Source organism: Patella vulgata, chromosome 8 (genome assembly GCF_932274485.2).
Source record: "Patella vulgata chromosome 8, xgPatVulg1.2, whole genome shotgun sequence".
NCBI classification, from domain to species: Eukaryota; Metazoa; Mollusca; class Gastropoda; family Patellidae; genus Patella; species Patella vulgata.
In genome coordinates this window covers 22127974-22151858 of record NC_065886.2, presented here as the reverse complement: position 1 = coordinate 22151858, position 23885 = coordinate 22127974, and the positions used below count along the sequence as shown (strand labels likewise).

Below are 23885 nucleotides of genomic sequence, written 5' to 3'. Positions count from 1 at the left end.
GTTTAGACATATGATAAGTACAAATTACAAATTTGTGTTAATATAGCCCCTCCATAATTTTCAATCAACTTTCTCCTCTTTTGCAACATTAAACAATTGGGGGTAAAAATTAAAATTCCTTGACATAAAATTCTTGATCATATACATGTACTACGTAGTTGGCTTACTTCCCTTCTCACGCCTTTTACTCGTTTTAAAAGCACGTTAATTACAACTAACAAGACGTCACGAACGTTCCAGCCAGCGCTACCTATACATTTTTGATGTAGTCTAACTTTAGATGGCCCCCTCTTAAATCAGATTGAATCCAAGCCTTGAGAAGTCGGTTCTAATTTCTTACTTGATTAAAATAATCAATCGGAATAACTTATAGTGTGGAAAGTCAGATATTGTCCGGAAAAAATGCATCATTAGGATCGACGACCATAATGTACGACTTTAATTTCAAAATATTCCACATTACATATCATGGTTTGCAGCCATCTGTAAGTTTGTTTGTGTTAATGCTTTGTCATAGTTTTTGCCCATTTTTATCTAATAATAATATTCAATGTATGTCAAACATTAGATATTTTGCTTCGATGAGATGAACCAAAGATGTATAATTTTAAATTGTGTTATATTTGTTAAATATTCTATATTAGATTGTACACACTTTTTAACCTACCGAGATATAAAACCACATAGACATTTTATTATCATTTACTGCATATAGCGGCTACAATAATTCATATATTTTTTTAGACATTGACATGGGTTGTTTATCCAATTGAAATATCAACTGCGAAGTTATATCCCTTTGTTATGAAATCGTGTTATAACGTTACAATAATATACAGTACTACATTTTTTAATCTATCCTTCTGAAATTTGTATTGGTTATCCGTCCAGTTAAAAGAAAGAAGCGTGTTCAATAATAACTCATAGAAGTATTGTCCTTTGTTACGAGTTCTTGTTAGCTACTGCGGGGCTTTAATAATGAGCAGAACTATTTGGAAATTTGATTTCTTTAGCCAATAACTTACGTTGTCTTTTAGATACACGGGCCATTTATTTTAAGCACGGGTTTACAAGTACATTATACACTGAAAAAAAACTTGTGTTAGGTGTCTCTATTTAACAACACAAACTTGTGTTGAAACAACACAAACTTGTGTTAAATGTTGAAACAACACAAGACTTGTGTTAAAATTTACCAAACAACACAAACTTGTGTTGAAACTTGTGTGAAAATCTACACAATACTTGTGTCGAAACTTGTGTTGAAATTTCTGAAACTTGTGTTGAAATTTCTGAAACTTGTGTTGAAATTTCTGAAACTTGTGTGGTTTCATAAAAACTTGTGTATAACCACCAACAAAAACTTGTGTTTTATTTTCCCTCAATTTAGCAATCTTTCCCATGCAGCCCCCCACCCCTTTTGCTCTGTTTAACCTGTAAAGTTTGATAAATGAGGTAACAATAATTTTATTTGTTAAATTATCATTTATTCATAAAATGATAGGAAAAAGTAAATTAACACCACCAAATCAAAACTAAATAGACATCATTTGAAATGTTAACAGAAAAACAGAGATATAATTCTAATACTAATAAAAATTTTGTTATACTTTGCCCCCCTCCCCCCCACATCACAAAATACAAAATAGCTATTTAATTTTTTCTTTACCCGAAAACAAGAACTGAGAAAAGAAAGATCCCTACCCCATACCCCAAAAATATATAATTCAAATATATCTAAATTTAATAACATCCAAACCAAGCCCTAATTTGATTAATTATGCACTAAATTGAAATACTTTCAGAAACTGAAAAGTGCTACAAAGTCATATTACAAGTGATTTGTGAGGCATCTAGAAATAACTAGCATACACAGAAAACTAACAAAAGAAAAATGCACTATTTTGCAGGAGTAATAAAATGATGTAGAACCTTTTCCTCAAACAAAATGAATATTTTGTACATAAAAGGAGCAAAGCATCAAGATTACAGGATTGAAAAATAAAAAAATATCAGAGAAAATCGCAAACATTAAATAATATGTACAAAATATATATAAATAATCACAAGTCAAAAGCAAGGAGGAGCCACTGTGGTTCAGTGGGTGCATTGGCCGAGAAAATCGCAAACATTAAATAATATGTACAAAATATATATAAATAATCACAAGTCAAAAGCAAGGAGGAGCCACTGTGGTTCAGTGGGTGCATTGGCCGAGAAATTTCAACTGGATTTCCGACCAAATTCTAAGTGATTTATATGTCACTTTACATTCTATATTATACATAAATTTCTGTAGAGAATTAAAATCTAATTGTGTTTGGGATGAATATTTAACAGTAAAAACAAAAAAAAATATTCAAAAATTGGGTCAAATGCATTCTTTTCCAGAATTATAAAATAAATTGATGCTTGGGATCTCTTGTTGTTATCATACATCAAATAATCTTCCAGCCTAAAAAATAAAAAGTAGGCAATAAGAACACTTTCTTACTATTTATGGTTCACAATGTTTAAATAAACAATTTATTTTGCCACATCGAGACTGAGTCTCTATTTTGTTTCATCTTTGGGTAACACTTATTGTGTCTTGTCCAGTAACAGACCCAGGCAGATTATTATATTTTATTTCCATCGACAACAAATTGGATATTACCTATTAAAATCTATTTGAAAAGTAAAATATTGTCCATTTTTATACTGCTATTTACTGTAAAAATACACATAGGGTCTATCACAACTTGAAGAAAATCAAGAATGCCAAGACTTGAATAGGAGAGTCCTAGGCATTGCCCCAAGAAGAATAACTAGATTACCAATCAAGTGTATAGAACTAGTTGATGATTAAAAATACAAATATGTATGTTACTTACATTTTACCTGATTATCAAGCTCTGTGAGAAAAAGTTTCCATAATATGAATATCCATTTCCAACTGTCTTGATCTTTCTGATGTAGTTAATTGAGAAAAAAAACATACTATGTTTTAGTTGACTTAAATCGATTCAATATTTAAATAGACGAAAGTTTTAATTTAATTAAATTGTATTGTAATGTGTTGGTTTGCTTTGTCACAGATGAGACAAAATGAAAAAAATGAAATGAAATGGGGTTTGGCGTCCTACTGTTCAGCTTCGACTGGGCTAATGAGGTTGGGCACATGCCATACAGTGTGCCACGAGAGAAATTTTGCCGGGAACCGTGACCCTAAGGCCTACTCTTGTATCAAATTCTAACTGCCAGGGGCTCTTTTACATGCACGCCAATGTGTACACGGGACCACGTTTTTTTGTTCAATCTGAACGACTAGACAGCTGTCCTTGTAAGGCCCCCCGTACTGCATCGTCTTACTGCAAACCCGCGACCTTAAAATATGCAAACCAGTGTCTAACCCACTTGGTCACCATGGGTCCTCACAGATGAGATAGTCATGTCTACATGTATCTGGACATAAGTAAGATTCTGTCTGTGCACATACATGTACGTGTACAGTTTTACTATACTAAACTGAATTTTAAATTTCAAAATATTAAAATGAAATCGAGGTTTATGTCACATCAGCTCCAACCGGGCTATATTGTGCCAAACACATTATGGTGAGATTCTAAAATACCACAACAACAATCTTTTCTATTAGAATTGAACACTCACCCTCCAAAAACACCTATGAGAAATCATAGGTGCTCAAATCACCATTTCTTCAGCTCTTTCTTTTCCCATATTTGGGTTTTTTGACTTATTTTATTATATGATCTTTGATTTGCTATGGCATCTAATATGGAAACTGAAAAATATGAATATGTGACATGTAATTAACTGTTTAAGATACCTTACCATATACAAACTGTGTGATATCTAAAACCATTTTAATCCCGAAGATCTTACCTGAACCGTGAAAATCTGTTTTAATAACCCTTGTTTGTCATGTGACTGGAGAGTCACAGTAATTAAAAGAGAGCCATGTGGCTTAGTGTGTAAGGCACTGGCTTGCTACCCGGGAGGTTGCGGGTTCGCTCCCAGTGTTTACCGAGAAAGCTCATTTGGATTTTTCAGCATGGATTCCCTGTCTAGTCGTCATGGTGGCTAAGTGGGTAAGACGCTGGCTCGCTAGTCTGGAGGTCGGGTGTTCGATCCCTGCATTGGCCGAGAAAGTTCACCCAGATTTTCCGGCGTGGTTTCCTCTTGTTAGTGATGCAGGACGGAGGGCCTGACAAGGACAGCTGTCTAGTCATTCAGATTGAACAAAAAAACGTGGTCCCGTGTACACATTGGTGTGCATGTAAAAGATCCCCTGGCAGTTAGAATTTGATACAAGAGAAGGCCTTAAGGTCACGGTACCCTGCAAAATTTCTCTCGTAGCACACTGTATGGCATATGCCCAACTTCATTAGCCCAGTCCTCCGTACTGCAATGTCTTACTGCAAACCCGCGACCTTAAAATATGCGAGCCAGTGTCTAACCCACTTGGCCACCGTGGTCCCCCACAGATGAGACAGTCATATCTACATGTATCTGGACATAAGTAAGATTCTGTTTGTGCACATACATGTATGTGTACAAATTTACTATACTAAACTGAATTTTAAATTTCAAAACAATAAAATGAAATGGAGGTTTATGTCACATCAGCTCCAACCGGGATATATTGTGCCAAACACATTATGGTGAGATTCTAAAATACCATAACAACAATCTTTTCTATTAGAATTGAACACTCACCCTCCATAAACACTTATGAGAAAGCATAGGTGCTCAAATCACCATTTCTTCAGCTCTTTCTTTTTCCATATTTGGGTTTTTTGACTTATTTTATTATATGATCTTTGATTTGCTATGGCATCTAATATGGAAACTGAAAAATATGAATATGTGACATGTAATAAACTGTTTAAGATACCTTACCATATACAAACTGTGTGATATCTAAAACCATTTGAATCCCAAAGATCTTACCCAAGCCTTGAAAATCTGTTTTAATAACCCTTGTTTGTCATGTGACTGGACTGTCACAGTAATTAGAAGAGAGTCATGTGGTTTAGTGTGTAAGGCACTGGCTTGGTACCCGGGAGGTTGCGGGTTCGCTCCCAGTGTTGACCGAGAAAGCTCATTTGAATTTTTCAGCATGGATTCCATGCCTAGTCGTCATGGTGGCTAAGTGGGTAAGACGCTGGCTCGCTAGCCTGGAGGTCGGGTGTTCGATCCCTGCATTGGCCGAGAAAGTTCACCCAGATTTCCCGGCGTGGTTCCCCCTTGTCAGTGATGCAGGACGGAGGGCCTGACAAGGACAGCTGTCTAGTCATTCGGATGAAATGAAAAAACGAGGTCCCGTGTACACGTTGGCGTGCACGTAAAAGATCCCTTGACAGTTGGAATTCGATACACCGCAGTGCCGCTGTCCGGGCAAAATTTCCCTCATAGCACACTGTGTGGTGTATGCCTGTCTTCATTAGCCCAGTTCGGAGCAAAACAGTAGGACGTTAAACCCCATTTCATTTCATTTCTAGTCGTTTCAATGGAACACAAAACCTGAGGTCCCATTGGCGTGCATTTAAGCCGATAGTATGGTAGTTGGAATTTGTTGGCTGTAGCACCCGTGTCACAGTTCGACTGCTAGTTTGCGATACCCACTCGATATGAATGAGCGGTGATTGGCTAATGAATTCTAAAATCAGACGAATGCTTCGGCGAAGCGGACACACCACTCAAATACAATTCGGCCAAATATATCAAACATGTTTGATTGGGGCGTATGTCAGTGGATAAACTAGGTGAAGTTTAGCGCCAATTGATTCAGCCAAATCCTTTGGCTAGTTTATCCAGCACTGACGATTTAAGTTTGTACTTTCTTTATATGCAAATATCACATTTGAAAGAGGCTGTCAGCCTACTTTCTTTATATGCAAATATCTTATTTGAAATAGGCCATTATTATGTGATTCCCCACTTGAATGTGACTAGGAATAGGGTCGCCTGTCCAGCCTTGTGGGTTTTCTCCGGGTCCTCCGGTTTCCTCCCTTTCCTAAATACCCCTAGGGTGTATTTGAAACAGTGTTCCGGTGCAGAGAACGGACGGAGAATGGGTTCTTGTCGGACTTGAGCAGTCTGGAATGCGTTCACGAACACATTCCCGTTCTCAAATCCCACACTACCTCATAGCTGGTGTGAGGGAGAACAAACATGGGCGACGTATCGATAACTGCTGAGAAAACAGCATCATGGGTGCATTTATTAATTTAAAAGTTTAATACCGTTCGAAAATTAGATGTAGTATGTGGCCAGTATAACATCAAGTAAGTTAGGTTGCCAGGCAACGAAACATATGCCCACAGCAGTTTAATCGTTTGCGCAGTCAACAGGGATTGTCGCATATTCATTCTTTTGTAGGTAATGTGAGCATTTACAAGAAAATTTCATACAAGATTATAATTTTCGTCGTTTGCGGGTTTACAAAGGTCGACGCATCGATAACTGCTGAGAAAACAGCATCATGGGTGCATTTATTAATTTAGAAGTTTAATACCGTTCGAAAATTGGATGAAGTATGTGGCCATTATAACATGAAGTAAGTTAGGTTGCCAGGCAACGAAACATATGCCCACAGCAGTTTAATCGTTTGCGCAGTCAACAGGGATTGTCGCATATTCATTCTTTTGTAGGTAATGTGGGCATTTACATGAAAATTTCATACAAGATTATAATTTTTGTCGTTTGTGGGTTTACAAAGGTTCTACAAACTGAAACAAGGGCCTTAATTGTTGAAATTTGACAGATTTTTTTGTTTTGTGTTTTACTAATTTAAATAATGCATACAATTTTCATACAAATCGGATGATAATTTTGTTGTTCGTGCGTTCACAAAGTTCGAAAAAGTGAAACAAGGGCCACAACTCTAGACATAATTCACAGAAATCGCAGAAATTTAATAGACGTCTTCGTTTCACTAATTTAAAAGATTCAAATGAATTTCACAAAGTGAAACAAGGGCCATAACTCCAGAAGAAATTAAATAGGATTCATCTCATTAAAATAAACAACATATCAATTTTAAAATAATCAGTTCTGTAGACGACGGACAAACCTACGGACGAGGGCGTATCAAAAGGTGATGTAATCGTCATCCAAAGAATTGAAAAGGAGTAAAACGGTGTCATAATTTATCAAAATTATGCTTAATAGCGAAGTAAATACTAAACAAGTTATCGTAACAGATTGTATGAATTTAATTCATCTTGTTACCATGGATACCGTTCTCTCATGTTCGAGACTCATTAAAGTGTTTATATGTTCTTCAGCCGTTCTCGAACCTGCGCAAACACTGTTTCTAATACACTCCTACGGTACGCGCAAGCAAATCATTCAAATAAAATTGAACAATATTAGCCTCGAAATTACCTAGCGCCAGTAAGTATAAAGGATCTATCCGACAAACACTAACAACAACTCTAGGTTGATTACATGTCATTTGGGACTCACATCATTTGGGACTCGCGTCATTTGGGACTCCGGTATATGTCGTTTGGGACTCGGGTTAACGACGTTTGGGACTCGGGATAATTTATTAGAAATAGGCCAATTCAAACAAAACACGAAAGAAAATATTTATTAACATGAAACACGTGGTTAATAAAAGGCTCAACCAAACGATAAAACATTAGTTGCACTTACGGTTCTTTGATAATCATCGTTTCTCATAAAAATTTTATATTTATTTAAAACGAATAATATGCTGATGAATTTATTTGAAAATGAACTACACAAAAAACAAAATAAATATTTACACGACATGCAATCTTTTTTTACAAGCCCCTAGAAATTGTTTACGATAATCCGTGAGCTGCACGTTGACATGCTTGTCGTAGATGGCAATACCAACTGATAAATTAGTGCGTACAAGGCAAAGTGTTTTTGTGGAAAATATAAGAAATGGCAACGATCAAAGCGGGATAATTAAAGCTGATTAACTGATAATCCCAATGTTATTACAGTATGTTCAAAGAAACCTAACGGTTCTTTGGTGGATGAGGAAAAATGTGAGTTGTCAATCATCGAGAATGGCGGCCGTGTGTTGATTGCAGTTATACCGTTTCACGAAAAAACATTAGCAGTGGTCTGTCAATCAAGCTCGTTTACTATTTATAACGCAAATTTTTCGTTTCGGTTATAACAAAATATACGTCCATTTTAATTGGCCGAAGTATGTGTGACCAATAGAAATATAGCGGGCGGACAAACTGACCAAACAGTATATTTCGAGGTATTTGAGGTAAGCTAATTTAATATTATATCATAACTGCATGTGCATACTTGTGTTTCTGTGTGATTAAATATTCAAAAAATCATTCTTAGGATACAGCCTCGACACCAGTCAGCCCTGAATTGCAATGTTTGTTTTGTGTTCTGGGCGCCATTTTGAAAAAACTGACATGACCTATATAATACAATCCAGCAATAGTGCAGTCAATTTCCTTTAAAAGGGAATCCGAATTTGTTAATTTTCTGCAATATCACTTCGGTGGTAGCGGACGTTAAATAAAGCTATTTCACGTACAAAGACCTACAATAAAATCCAGGTGAATTGGGAAAAATATTCATGTATTTTCTTATTGAAGAGTAGCTATTTCAATTTGTAAATGCCCAGTCATCTTAGACAAATAATAATTCCAACTTCAAATCAGTTGTATTTATTCAAATCATACTATGAATAATTGTATTTTTCCACTTGCATAATAATAAAAACTTGACTTTTATTATTTTATTTCTTCAGGCCAAGAACATGGAAAATTGGTAATTGCCTTGTATCACAGCTAACTATAAGGCACAGGGAGCCTTGGGCAGAAATGATAATAATATGGTTCTCAGATATGTTACTGTGTACAGACTGAACAAAAAATATATATACACTTGCTATTACATGTACATTATATCATTGGCAATAATAAGATCCAATTTTAGTTTTTAGTTACACACTGTTAACCACCAATAGATGAAAATAAATCATAAAATGTATTCAGCTCGACGTAAGACTTAAATAAATAGATACAGTTGGTGTTACTTGAATAGAAGTTTTAATTATCTATGCTGCATATATGCATATATCACCTTGCAGCTGAATCACATTACATATCTTTTTAGTTGATGTTCATATCGTCTTACGTATTTGTCAACATCAATGTGACCTTGTTCTATGTCACATTAGCCTATTCACGTTACCACGAATTTACTCACCACACCCTGGCATAGTTATGAATTTATTGTTTCACTTGACTAAAGAAACATTTTGTAGGAATGTATGCTTTTATAGATTGGACACTTGTTTGCAATATCATTGTCGGTGGAAACTGGCACTATACCTAAAGAATGACTGAACAAATAGCGGAGACGGGGTTTCAGCCGGCTGATTTAAATTATTTCTTTAAATACAGTAAAGCTTGAAATATGTCAGTTTTCCCTCTTTAGAATGTTTTTGTAAATAAGTTTTTATTGTAGTTTCCGTGGCGTATTCCCAATAAGCGTTAGAAACAAAGATATACACCCTTAATCCCGGTGCCGATAAATGTTGGGTTGTGTGGAACATGCTAACAAATCTCAGGTACGATATATGTTTGATTCTGGTTGAGAACAGCATGAGAGCAACATGATTGTTTTCATTGGAGATGAGACGCAAATATTCAAAGGGGTCAGACAAACTCTAAACCAAACTCCCTTCACTGAGTCCCTTCAAAGGAGGCCCTGTCTGTCTACCTGTGGAATAACATGCATTTGTATCTGTTAAATTTGTGTGGTAGACAGATTGATATTATTTATATAACGTCTTACCCCAAACAAATTGCAAAAGAAACCATGAAGTTTCTGAGAGCGATATTTCGTATTTAGTGTGCTTTAATGGTGGGAGAATAAATAATAAGATTTTTCAAACACAAACTGATCATATATAAAATAGCATTTTCTGACAAGACCAGCGATAATCTCGTAAGATATGACTTTTACTATGTCTATTAAATGGTTTTCGACGTCTCTTCAAGGTCACCGTCTTGCGCCAAAGTCGTGAAACGCACCGTCGGGGGATTTGTTGGGGCCTGTCTCCCCCAGAAAAATTTCTAGAAATTTCAAGTCGGTCTTGCCTGGCCGTGAATACGGCAACCTGAAAGTGGTCGATTTTAATGTAGACATCTGAACTCCAATCAACAAATCAATCAACCAGGCTGTTGTCGTTGCATTCACATGACACCAGACGTGTCACCGATGAAATTAATATGCCTGAAACAAATGTCGCTGTTAGTGCGACCCATTTGTGACAATTTCAAGGTCCCAAATAATAGTCCTTTTTTACTATTAATAGTAATTCAATCAGTAAGTGCTATTTACCTTATAATAGTCGTCTTGGCTTTTACCCGACATTACACAAAACACCAATGGTGACTGTCGGGTGGTCTCTCCAGTCTTAATGAAGGCGTGTATGGAAAACAGCTGAGACCATGGCTTGTTCACCACCCGAAAAGTTGCATCCATATACCAAGTTTTTGCGCGTGCGAGTAGTTGCATCTGTCTATCAGTACAAAAAATGTGATGGCGCCTTTCCCCAACTTTTACTCTTTTTTGATAAAATCCCGGTGCACTATGATCGATGAAATCTTCGTCAAGCTAAAACAAAAAATAAATAAAAAAGTACATTTAAGTACATGTTGATAAATAAATAAAATTGTACATTTAATTACATGTTAATAAATTCTTATATACATGGGTATTTAATTGCATGAGTACTTACGCTTGACGACACGTCAGTGGGATCTTTTGGTCGCAGAGTCTGTCGGGTTCTTTATAGCGACCTTACAAGTGCTGCAATGGGTGGTCTGCTATGAATGGGTTCTTCTGCAGAACCGACACTGGATAAAACTCTCTCCGCTATTGAGGAACATGCCTTGGTAAAAACATTTCCTTTGGCTTCATGCTTTGCCTGTAATGATAAGATAAAACATATTAAACTACAAATATATTATTGGTTTATTTATATTTTATTTATTTATTTATATATTAAATTCATTTAATATTATTGAGTTAACTAGGTTAACTAGAGTTAATTATGCAGAATTAATATAACACAACATACACAGATGGCAATAGAATGAGACAGTGTTCAGAAAAAGGGCGGAAGAAGACTACCTGTCCTACTTGATTCTAGGACATATATATAGCATGGACCTACTTGATTCGACCAATTTAATACAAGGAAATGAATGGCATAGTTTTTAACAAGTGAATTTAGTGAACTTTAAACCCCATTTACTCGCCCTCTCTCTACAGAGATAAATACTTTTCGTGTTACATACAATAACAATTATTGGCCATTATTAAAAAAATATATTAAAAGGAAATGAAATTCTGTTACCTGTTTTTCTTTGTGTAGTACATGCTAACATCAATGACTGGAAAAAAAAATAACGAAACTGAATCATTGAAAGTCTAATATTAGGCCTACACATTGATGACATTGATATAAAAAAAAGGCTGATTTGTTTGTTGTTGTTTTTTTCTTTTACAGAAATAAGATTACATTTCAACTAAACAACTAACACAAAAGTTAGTATCTAGCTATAGTCCATGTCTGGATATACATTTCTCCTTTTGCCCGAACGTCTATAAAAATCAAAGATGGCGGCCAATAATTGCAACCGGGTATTACTATAAAATCAAGACAGATTCTTACCTGCTGGTCCTAGTCGGGGGTTTCTTGCAATTATAAGTATTTGAACAACGGTGTAGCGCCGATTAGCTAATAATAATTAAGCACGATTTCAAAAAAATTTGTGGCGCCATTACATAAATAGACTTCCGGTGCAGTCAGTGGCAGTAGTTCTAAATCTGACTGTTTTAAACGAAACGAATTATTATATACATAGAAGCAATATATACATGCTAAATTAAATACACGGTTTTATTTTTTGTAAAAATTTACAAACCTGCGGTCTGGTATTCTATGTGACCATTATAATTTTTTTTTAAATATCACGGCTAAAGCACCCTGTTGATGCTAACTTCACTACATCTATCTAACTGAATGTCGCTGATATAATATCAAAGAAAGAATTTGTCGCAATGACTAAAGTATAGATACTTCTTCTTAGTTAGTTGTATTTTACGTCCGCTTCCACCGAAGTGATATCGCAGACAAAAAGTATAGATAACTTGGAGAACCATTATATCAATAAGTCGATAATGAGATACAAGTGGATGATCAATTAAATTTGATTGGTTACTTTTCAGTTAACCAATACTGTCCAATTTCGATTACATCAACCAATTACATTATTAAGAGTTTTACTCATTTTTTTTGTTCATTGTACATTGAATCAATTTTCGAAAACACCAGGGTGCTGAAAATCACATGTACACTATATATTCATTTGATCTATCAGTTTATTGGGTCAATAAAAAAAGACAGACATTTTAACTTTACAGACAACTTAACATCAATTAACATTCAAGTCTGTCTGGCAATTGTCTGATTAATTGGTACTCACACCTTCCAGTGAAGAACAGCATGTGATTTTCGAGATGTGAATTAAGCCCTTTATTACTTTTCTTAAAACTTGACGACTCCCGAATTCAGACTTTGTATGGAGTTTTTTTTTTAAAAAGAAAACAAATCTTGGAAGGTACACATTACTTGTGTTAATGATATGAAAAAAACACAAGATTTTATAAATCGACACAAGTTTGTGTTAATGCAATGCAAAACAACACATAACTTGTGTAGATTAGTTTTAACACAAGTACTTGTGTTAAGATCCAACACAAGTGTTTTTTCAGTGTACTTATAATATAGCTAGACACGTTTTTAATACTATTGTGATTACTTAAAAATGATATGTTTATTGACTTTGTGTTATTTATTTGTGCGTCACATTATTTATATGAATAAAGAGTACAGTCTCCTATCGTACTTGAATTGAGGGTAGTCCAGGCAGAAATTACTCAGTATCTAACTTAGTGAAGGCATTGTTGTAGTGAAAGCATACACCCGCGTTCACCACACTCACTCTAATAGAATCAAAGTTATCGCGCTCCAAAGTCTCGGCCAGTCAAATTGCTTATTGATCTGCTTACAGTACCCTGAGCAGTACTGAGCAGAAAATGCTCATTATCGACGCTAGTCAACGTATGGGTGTACTGAAACTAGACATCAAATTTTATCATTCTCACTAAAGTAAAATCAAAATTATCGTGTCCCAAAGCTTCGATCAATGAAATTGCTTATTTACAACATTCAGCTGATAAACATCAACATAAAGTTAGAACATTTTAGCTCAATTAGAAGGAGAGCAATCTGATTAAAACACAGATCCTATTTCGTTTCGTTTTTATAGTTCAAAATTTCGTTTTACTTGTCTTTACTACACTAGGATCTGGAAGAGTTGTTATCATTGACATGTTCTGGGTGGTGTGGGGGATTAGCCAATGAAACGGTCTGTTGCGTCGAGCTTTAGGCGTGTTTTGCACGGAACTGTGGGTAATCCACCAGTAACATCATTGCTGACTGGTTAATCAAATGTCTGATGTCATAGGGACGAAAGCCGCTCGTATGACCTTTGACGCGACCTATCGCTACAACCGGTCAGATCTTTGTGTAGTGTAGGCCATCGAAAGTATAAAAAACGAAACGAAATATAGATCTGTATTTTAATCAGATTGGAAGGAGAGTTATATTATTGTGTCAGTACTCGATTGTTGTGTGTAGAAACAACGCCCACCCTAGCTTAGACAAAGTCCATTTTTATGCAAGGAAACGGATAATAAGGCACATAATACTTAATAGCAAAAGGGACCACTTCAGTATTACTTTCTTATGTGTAGAAAGTTCCGTAAAGAAATACGCATTGGTTCTTGAGATAGGTCCCGGAAACGACACTTTAGACTAAGTATAATTTGATTCATTAAACAGATTAAGAGACAAAAAGGCCAGACAGGTCTAAAGCGCGAAAGGCTTTTGTTGCGAATTGAACAGCTCTCGATGTCCGCCCTGGACACGACACGAATTCCCAGATTAACCCAACTCTAAATTATGCAGAAGGACTAGAATCAAAATATTGAAAAAGTCTAAACAGCAAAAGGAATCTGCTCCGCATGCAACTCGCAATTATACAAAGTTTCATCCAGAAACACTGAAACAAAAGCGGACGGACACACAAAACGAGCATGACGGCATATGAGTTCACATTATGCCGGGGATAAAAGGAATGGTATGTTGTCCTGGTTGTTTTAATGAAAGATTACAAATTTAATTTCATACATATCAGGTTATTTTGTTTAAAATGGTTTAAAAACACCCAGCAGTCACCCTAAAGAACGGAGAGGTAAGTGACTCGTCAACTAATATTTCGTCTTCAATTTCAGCCAAGGTCGTATATTCACCTTCATAATATAATATGAGAGAGAGAGAGAAATGGGGTTTAACGTCCACTCGACACAAACTAGGTCATTTCGGGACTAACATATGGTTTAATTTTATTTACATAATTCGCTTGCGCGTAGGGGTCTTTAGCAGTGGGAGGAAACCGGAGGACCCGGAGAAAACCCACGAGGTTGGACAGGCGACCCTACTCCTTGCCACGTACAACCGGGGATTCGAAACCACGCCAGTCGACTCAATGACAGACTTTATGATACAGCGCGCACACGCTAACCATTCAGCCATCCAACCCCCTCATAATATAATATAATAGTCATATCAAAGTTAAAGTCTGTCTATATAATAAGGCTTCTCATTACAGAATAATGATGTCTTAGTTTAGATTTACCCGATACTGAAGGTATCCAAATATACTAATCTAAGTATTTAGGGATAGCTTGACCACGTGAATCGCTTTAACATGTAATTGTTAATGTTTTACTCAAAACACGTATGGAACTAGTGCACGCGCAGTCAACATTTAATCAAATAATTGAATACTCCAAGCACTTCCTACTTCCCCTATCTAGAACAACCAATTCTCTACATTTTGAGCAAACAACGGCCAAAATGTTAACGGACAGATACCGCAATTTATGACCGGGTTATTTATTATGCCTTAATGAACAATCTCATCAAGTTTTAAAAACTTCCATCTAGATCTCACTTCTGTATTGTGCTTGCAAACTTTAAAAAAAAATTAAGATATAAAGTGGAGAAAACACCAGGAATTAAGATTAAAGTCTTCTTAATGTCAAATGAACAAGTTCAGTAAAGTTCTAACGAATTTACATTATCTGCCGGGTTTTGGTGAATAACGAAGGTGAAGGAATTGGGATTAACATCACAGCAAAATAATATTTCGGTCATTTTGAGACTTGAAAATGAAATGAAATGAAATGGAGTTTAACGTCCTACTGTTCTGCTCCTAACCTGGGCTAATGAAGACGGGCATACGCCATACAGTGTGCTATGAGGGAAATTTTGCCCGGACAGCGGCACTACGGCCTACTCTTTTATATACAGGTAAAATAACGTGAAAAGTGACGCATGGAAAATTGCCTATTTCTCGCCAACTGCGCATATAACAAATTAATTTTCACATACATTCACTTCGTATGGATTATTCCTACGAGTTTATGAAAGTTACGAAGAAATATTTCAAAATATGAATACGCTGAATGTGTTGTAAATAGCGTAATTTTACACTTTTTTTCACCTTTTAATCGAAAATGCCCGAAGTTTTGTGCGCCTTTAAAGGGCGCACCTTTTCCGTTATACCAGATTTGAAAAAAAATAAAATTTGCTTTCAAAAAGTGGTACTGAATTGTCAAAATTTTAGTGTTTGGTATAATTATGTCACTTCTGGTGCCGACATGAACCTTTAACGGTAACAAAAAAATGACATGTTGTCAACATTGAAATATTCCCAAATTTGTGAAAATTGTGTATTCTGTGACCCTTTTGTTATAGACCAAATATAGCATTAACAACAAAACACATACTTATGGAAAACAGATACTAGTGTATTTAAGGCGACGTTTCGTAGAGTATTCTCTCAACGTTATCAAGCTAATACAGTAAAACAGGTATGAGGCAAATATATATAGACAAAATACAACACCCTAACCGAAACCATACTCTACGAAACGTCGCCTTAAATACACTAGTAGCTGTTTTCCATAAGTATGTGTTTTGTTGTTACTCTATCCAGTTACTAAATGCCATTTAAAGAACAAATATAGCATTGTTTTCATTCATCAAGGCCTATTTTTTAACCACAATTCATATTTATTGCACATATTTGAGAGTTAACATTAAAGTCAATGGGGAAATCATTGGTGATTGTGGCCATATAGTTATTTATATAGGACCCACACGCACACACCTCAATAGACTTGATTTCTCCCTACGCCAGTAATTTACCGTGTACTACCTACATGTTCTGCCTTAAATTGTAAAATCTATGAAATCCACATTTTCGTTTGTACTGGATTTCTGCAAATATGATACCACCAACTCTGGTAAAACCCATGTCGCCATCTACATCACGTGTTTTGAATGCCGATGCCCTGTCTCAGTCGCTAGAAAGGGCATTACTCGCGTAGACCTTGCTAGGGTGGGTTCCAGGCCTTTGATGGCAGTTTCGATTTAATCCGTCAAGGGCTTCGAAAAAATACCATTCAGCTCCAAACCCCCAATTTTGCATACAGGCGCCAGTAACGTGAAAACTTCTTTCAATATTTAATTGTGATCAAGTCAGCGAGATCAAAGTACGAGTATTTAAAGAACTGGGGGTTGTTTCACGAAATTTTAACTAAGATAAAATCCAAATTTTAGTAATTTGATTGGATAAAATTAGGCAGATTCTAGTGCTTAGCCAATCAAAATTGAAGTATCTACTAAAATTTGGATTTTATCTTTAGTTAAGATTTCAAGAAACAGGGCCCTGATAAAGAATTGTTTTAAGATGAGTTATTTGCCCCTGAATCGGATTCAGGCAAGTTATGTTATGATCTCGCTCATTTAGTCACAGCTTAAAGGACAATATTGGTGTCAGTCATTATAAAATATGTGATAGAACTGGTTAAATACATCCCAAATATAACTTTAACACAGAGATCATTGCTACGGGAGATGTGTAACAAGCGCGTGAAGAAACGGAAAGTGACGACAAACATGTGGTAGATACAAAATTAATATTGCCAGTATAACTAAATAAAATGAAAGATCTACAAATGGTGCAACTAGATTGAACTAGAAACTAGAAAAGAATATCAATCCTATAAATAAAGATCTTCATTTTCACCATCACACGAACATCAGCCTCATTCTTTGAAACGCAATAACATTGTTTCTATTGAATGGAGTTTGGTGAAACTTGGAATACACCTGTGTTATCACAACCAAACGTTGTTCGAAAATCAATGCCATTTATCAAAATGTGAAATACGCCTTTATTACCAATAGCGATGCCATCTAATTACTTGAGACACAATAACTATATTTTTATGAATTAAATCTGGAAGCTTATATTTAACATTATCTTTTATATATAGATGAAATCAATTACATTTACTTTCTTGGTTCGAGTGATAATACCTTTTTTTATCTATATTGTGGTCGTAAGTTTGTTGAATAGAAGACTATGTTAAAAAGTATATGCCAGGGGTTCTTATATACACGTATGGCTCGAAGTACGTAAAGAAGAAACATTATACAGTCAAAACATTTTTTTTATGTAAATCATATAAATGTCATGTCTTTCTTTTTATTCCACGCACGTGGCATATATTACCCAACCAGTGGATGTGGTTCATTACAGCCTTCCGGGTTCAAAAATCGATTGTATCTATCATACGTCACCCTCGTCTTGAATCCACAGACTCTTAGATTATAATTCGCACAATTATTTGTTATGGCGTGCACTCTGAAAAATAAAATTAAATAATTTGCAGTTAGCAAGCACAGAGTGTGGTAAAATAACCCCAAATAAAGAAATAATAATACTGTTAACAAACAATTCTGGGAGAATTTCGAGAGAGAGAGAGAGAGAGAGACAGAGAGAGAGAGTTTAACGTCCACGCGACACAAACTAGGTCATTTCGGGACTAACATATGATTCAATTTTATTTCAATAATTTGCTTGTGCGTAGGGGTCTTTAGCAGTGAGAGAAAACCGGAGGACCCGGAGAAAACCCACGAGATTGGAGACGTGAAAGGTGATGCAATCTACTGGTGAATCGACAAATGTGTCCTCCGTTTATCTATAAGAGTCAGAATAAATGACAATCACATATCGCAGCGTTGAACTTCAAATAATTCCGGAAAACAGAATACATTATTGTATTAAATTTCAATGGAATATCTCAAAGTTTCCTAAAAGAACAAAATTTGTGGAAAACAGAATTCTCATTGGATTTTAATTCGACAACGGGCCGTAATTCAATCAAATCGCAAACTTGATCATTACTCTGAGCTAGTTACGGCCGTGCGATTATCTCAAGTTAAAATGTGAAAAATTGCGGAAAAAAATAAAAACGACAGACATGCAGACGGATGGACGAATGCAGTTTGAGCCCAAAAAGGTAAATCATATATTTTGTACCGAAACACTCTTTTTTCCGCTTGGACAATTAAACAACCGTATGCGTAACTGGTGGTGTTGGAGTCCCAGCACACAGGGGAGTGCAGAACGTGACTTGTGCTCAGGGTACTTACAAACAAACAACTGCTAGTGTATCATTTCCATATTTTTGTATATTATAATCATTCTTCGCTACTTCCAGTTTTGTACAGTTGCTAATATCCCATGTATGCCTTCTGATACAATCCATGTCCAGATCTGGAAATATAGTTTTCTTGTCATAATTCGTATAAAATTATCTGACTTTTGGCAATATCATTATCCTATACATAAAGAGAAATGGTTCGTATCTTCTGATGAGTGAGAGAAATAACCCGTATCTCATTTCTTATTGTTCTGTTAGAGTGATAATGGCAAACTGTTTCACAGTGATATAAGAAAAGCTTCTTTAACCACTGTACAAGATAACCGACCTTGAAGATCACGCCCAGTGGTACAGTACGGATGGCCTGGCCAGGAACAATATTTAGTCGCTTTGATGTGACGTAAAAGGGAGGTTACGTGTACACTTTGGCGTGCACGTAAAATAACAATATTGGCAGTCGGGGCAAAATTCTCCCATTGCACACCCGTCCCGATTAGACCAGTGAGTGCAGAAAAGAAGGACATTAAACCACATTTCATTACACCTCAGAACTCAGTGCCGATATAAAGAATGTTAGTTTACAAGGTTATTTAAATATCACACCAGCGGCTGCCAGGCGGGATACGCCCACATTTTGCAAGAGATGGATAGAGAACAAGCTTAAAACAAACGGGATTTTTTGTACAATCAGGGGCAATAATCCAGAAAATTACGGTCTGAAATGCGCAAATATCAAAAGGGACTGAGATCTTTGGGATATAAAGATATGATTTAAGTTTCATCAGAATCAGACAAAAATTGTGATCTCTAGAGGGTCGACAACCTTTGCATTGCATACTTTTACACAATTTGCGTACGAAGAGCGGCCATTTTGTTGGGCAGTTTCATTTCGATTTTCCCGAAATTTGAATTCAACCTTCATTATGGTGGAATGGTGAAATATTTAAACGGTTTTTAAAATCGGAAAACAAATTGTGACCTCTAGAGAATCCGCAAGCTAAAAATGCCATTTTTCGAACAATCAGGGGCCATAATCCAGGAAGTTAAGTTCGGATATCCGCGATTATCAAAAGGATCCATGATCTTAGTGTGTAATGGTGATATAATCACACATTTGTTTTTAAATCAGATAAAAAGTGTGACCTCTACAAGGACCAACAGCTAAAAACGCGATTTTTCGTACAATCAAGGGCCATAATCCAGCAAGTTACTATCCGATATGCCGAATATCGAAAAGAACCAAGATCGTTGGCTTATTAACTTACATTTCAAGTTTCATCAAAATCTTGACCTCTAGAGGGTCCACAACATTGATATACCATATTTTTTACACTATTTGAGTACGAGGGCGACTATTTTGTCTGTCGGTTTTAATCCGATATTTACGAAATTCGAACTCAACTATCTTTAGGGTGTAATGGTGATATATTCGAACGTTTTTTAAATCGGATAAAATTATGACCTCTATAGGGTCGACAAGCTAAAAACGTGATTTTTCGTATAATCAGGGGCCATAATTCAGGAAGTTACGGTCCGATATGCGCGAATATCGACAGGAATCGAGATCTTTGGGTTATAAACTTATATTTCAAGTTTCAACACAATCGGATAAAAATTGTAACCTCTATAGGGTCCACAACCTTGATATACCATATTTTTACGTTATTTGGGAACGAAGGGCGGCCATTTTGTCCGTCAGTTTTGAGCCGATTTTCACGAAATTTGAACTCAGCCGTCCTTAGGGTGTAACGGTGATATAATAATACGGGTTTTTTTGTAAATCGGATAAAAATCATGACCTCTATAGGGGCCACAAGCTAAAAACACTATTTTTCGTACAATCAGGGGCCATAATTCAGGAAGTCGCGGTCCGATATGCGCGAATATCGACAGGAATCGAGATCTTTGAGTTATAAGCATACATTTCAAGTTTCATCAAAATGGGATTAAAATTGTGACCTCTATATGGTCCACAAGCTAAAAACGTGATTTTTCGTACAAACAGGGGCCATAATCCATGAAGTTTTGATCCGATACCTGCCAATATCGAAAGCAACCGAGATATTTTTAGATAAACCTATAGTTCAAGTTTCGCCAAAATCGGATAAGAATTGTGACCTGTAGAGTGTCCACAAAACAAATTGTGGACGGACGGACAGGGGCGACGACAATATACGTCCACATGAAAATGTGGGCGTATAATAAAATAAGCTAATCAAATTGTAATCTAATTTTAATTAGATTGTATGTATGTACAGGTCATAAACTCTTTTACCCTGGTGGTGGGAACACAAATACGACACAGATTCTGCTTGTAGTTTCTGGGACGGTAACAATTTTGTAGACTCATCTGTTGAACACGATCTGGTTATATTGTCAGCACATACCAAGGCTTCTGCGTAGACATCTGAGTTACTGAAAACAGAAAATAGATTCGTTAAAGATAGTTTCCCGCGTTCAAACTGTTTGATTTGATGATATACGAGTATTTGACTAAGAACATATTCAAAGTAATTCATCTATGAAGAAAGTGCTTTAAATCTCTTTAAAAACTTTGTATTCGCGGGGAGATACCGCAAGCTATAAAAATATCTATTCTTATAAGCCATGTTTGTCACCTAACCTGATTGAGGGAGGCTCCATTTTTCAGATTTTATTTGTCATTACGTACTGTCCATTTACCAAACATATTGAGGCTTAAGTAAATTATTGAATTATTTTCTGTCAACGTCTGCTTCCGCCGTTTAATTGCAGAGTCCGTTATACGTTTACACCCATAAATGATCCCCAAACCACCTATCCATTGATAAAGATATAACAACCGCTCCCTCAGTCAAGCTAGCACACCATAAGCCGTCGGATTACCAGTTAGTGACACCCTGACATTTTTGCCAAGAGCTCGCCCCATGGGTATTTTTCGGGAAATCCAGTATTTTTCTTGTAAGATTTGGCCTCTATACTTTCCATATATACCAAACTATTGGAAATAACCACCGATAAATACTTTCGTGACAATGTATCTTTAAAAGTAATAAACCTTGAAGGACAATCACATGAATTAATGTAATAATACTCAGTATTCAAATTGGAAGTACGGTTATCATTTAATGATACTATCAGTTAATTAATCAGTTCTTCGATCGCAACTGATAGTTAACATGAATTAATATAGCTCTTCTTATCGTAATAATCAGTATTCAAATTGGAAGTACAGAACTGAACTATTGAAGGTAACATACAGTTAATTATATTATCACATAATTAATCACTTCATCAGTCGCCAATTACAGTTAACATGAATTTTATTATTAGTTAGTTAATTAATCACTAATTCTTATCATAATACTCAGTATTCACTTTGGACGTGCAGTGAGCATTTAATTATATTATGAGTTAATCACTTCTTCGGTTCATACTCTCCGATTTCAATGTATCACACATCAATCGGGTTAATGTTCTGAGTCATTTTACTTCACACCATATCCGCCCTTCTGATATTTTAATGTCGCCTTGAACGTTAATCTACTTTCAATTTAATCTTCCTGTTATTGGTGACACACTAAAAGCGTACACATTTACTTTAAGAGAGTGATTCCCAACCAGTGTGCCGCGGCACACAGGTGTGCTGCGACATCTTCCTAAGTGTGCCGCGAAATTTTGAACGGCACACTAAGACAATTTGTCACTAAAGAAGCCAGCTATTTGACTGATGAAATTCGAAACACTTAATAAAGTAAGTTCATAGCGGTGTTTTTCTTTATTTAGTTTGAGTCATTCTAAGTGGCTATGACTAGTCTGTGTCTACGGTTGTATGCCATCTATTATTTTGCAAATTTCAATATATATATCATATATATTTAGCCAAGTGTGCCGCTATTTTCATGTGTTCCAAAGTGTGCTGTTGGCAAAAAAAGTTTGGGAACCACTGCTTTAAGAAGAGATAACATAAAAACACGTACTTGCACATCAAGTTAAAATCTTTCGGCTTATCATCAGATATGGAAATTTGGCGACCGGGTAGTGGTAAAGCAATGTCTATGCCTCGGTCATCAAAACATCGTTGTTTAGCAGCGTGTTCGCTGTACACATTGTCACATACGTAACATAGTGATATATTCAATGAACACAGCAGCACTGTAACTAAATGTAATAATAGAGTTCGTTAAATAGAGGAAATTGTGCTTAAGTAGTATTATTAACACATTACAAAGTACTTGTGCAATTAAATCGTAGGCGTACGCAATGAATTGTTTTCGAGTCGCACTTCGAAGTACTGCAACAGAGGAACAACCAGTTATCCATAGCCAGAAGCCTACATCAAGTTGATTTGGGCGAGTTTTAGTGAAATTATGATGGAGCATTGGAGCTCTATTATTTCAATGTGGCCTGGCCGGACTAAAATTTATTGTGGGGAACAATGGAAAACACACACGAGGTGAGATAAATGGACCAGATGTCATGCCCTGGGAATACGAAACAGACAGTACAAATTTTCTAAATGGAATGTACAATTCAAGTTGTAAAGTGAATAGAGTCAAACTCTTACCCAGCAATTCTAGTGATCCCAGTGAAGCCATAGTTAGAGTAATCGTTCTTCTTCGTGAAACAGGGTGTATATTGTTGAATTGCGACATGAGTTCCATAACAGATCATATCTTAGATAAGATAGTGTTTATCAGGTGTACGGTATGACTTACAGCTGTTTGTGTAGAACATTCCAGATAAGTCCATGCATATGTGGCAATAAGGAAAAGTAATACGTGCATTTTATTTACGCAAAATGCATAGTGGAAATGAGAATTGTTGCTGTTAACATGTTTTTTTTCCTACACCCAGAACTCGCGGGGACTAGCAAATTCAATTTGGTTTTGTAATGTGGTATAGTTGGAAAAATAACATTAAAGATAATGGTCATGTCACAGGGTTTTGAGTAAACTAATTTGCACGATCGGTATACTAAAATATAGCCCACTCAACGGCGAACAGATTGGTGTCCATCGTCTTAGGTTAAGTAGAGTTCAAATGGTGTTCCAGATATTCAATTTTATATTTAACCTATATAAAAACATAATGGTTGTGGGGTTACATTTGGGATTGCCATACATTGCGGGAAATCAAATTTGCTGTTAACATGGTTTGTCCTCTAAAATAGACCCACGGCGTCTAGAAAATACCAATTCCATTTAATAAGAGGTATGCGTTTATTT

The 23885-nt window shown here is 35.9% G+C and overlaps 2 long non-coding RNA genes across 3 annotated transcripts; both read right to left on the bottom strand.

The window, feature by feature from the left end:
• Positions 1–4742: 4742 nt before the first annotated feature.
• On the bottom strand, positions 4743–11772 carry LOC130013965 (uncharacterized). Of its 2 annotated transcripts, XR_008788931.1 has the most exons (5): positions 11705–11772; positions 11387–11423; positions 10766–10954; positions 10366–10641; positions 4743–4852 (listed from the first exon to the last, which is right to left on the bottom strand). It is a non-coding gene; the product is annotated as an uncharacterized LOC130013965 (long non-coding RNA). The 2 variants fall into 2 exon arrangements; XR_008788932.1 differs by lacking the exons at positions 11387–11423; positions 11705–11772 and adding an exon at positions 11108–11179 and having other exon boundaries at positions 4744–4852.
• A 5688-nt stretch (positions 11773–17460) lies between these two features.
• On the bottom strand, positions 17461–23493 carry LOC126830882 (uncharacterized). Its single transcript, XR_007684013.2, has 5 exons — positions 23225–23493; positions 22638–22818; positions 20954–21093; positions 18668–18791; positions 17461–17876 (listed from the first exon to the last, which is right to left on the bottom strand). It is a non-coding gene; the product is annotated as an uncharacterized LOC126830882 (long non-coding RNA).
• Between the last annotated feature and the right edge of the window lie 392 nt (positions 23494–23885).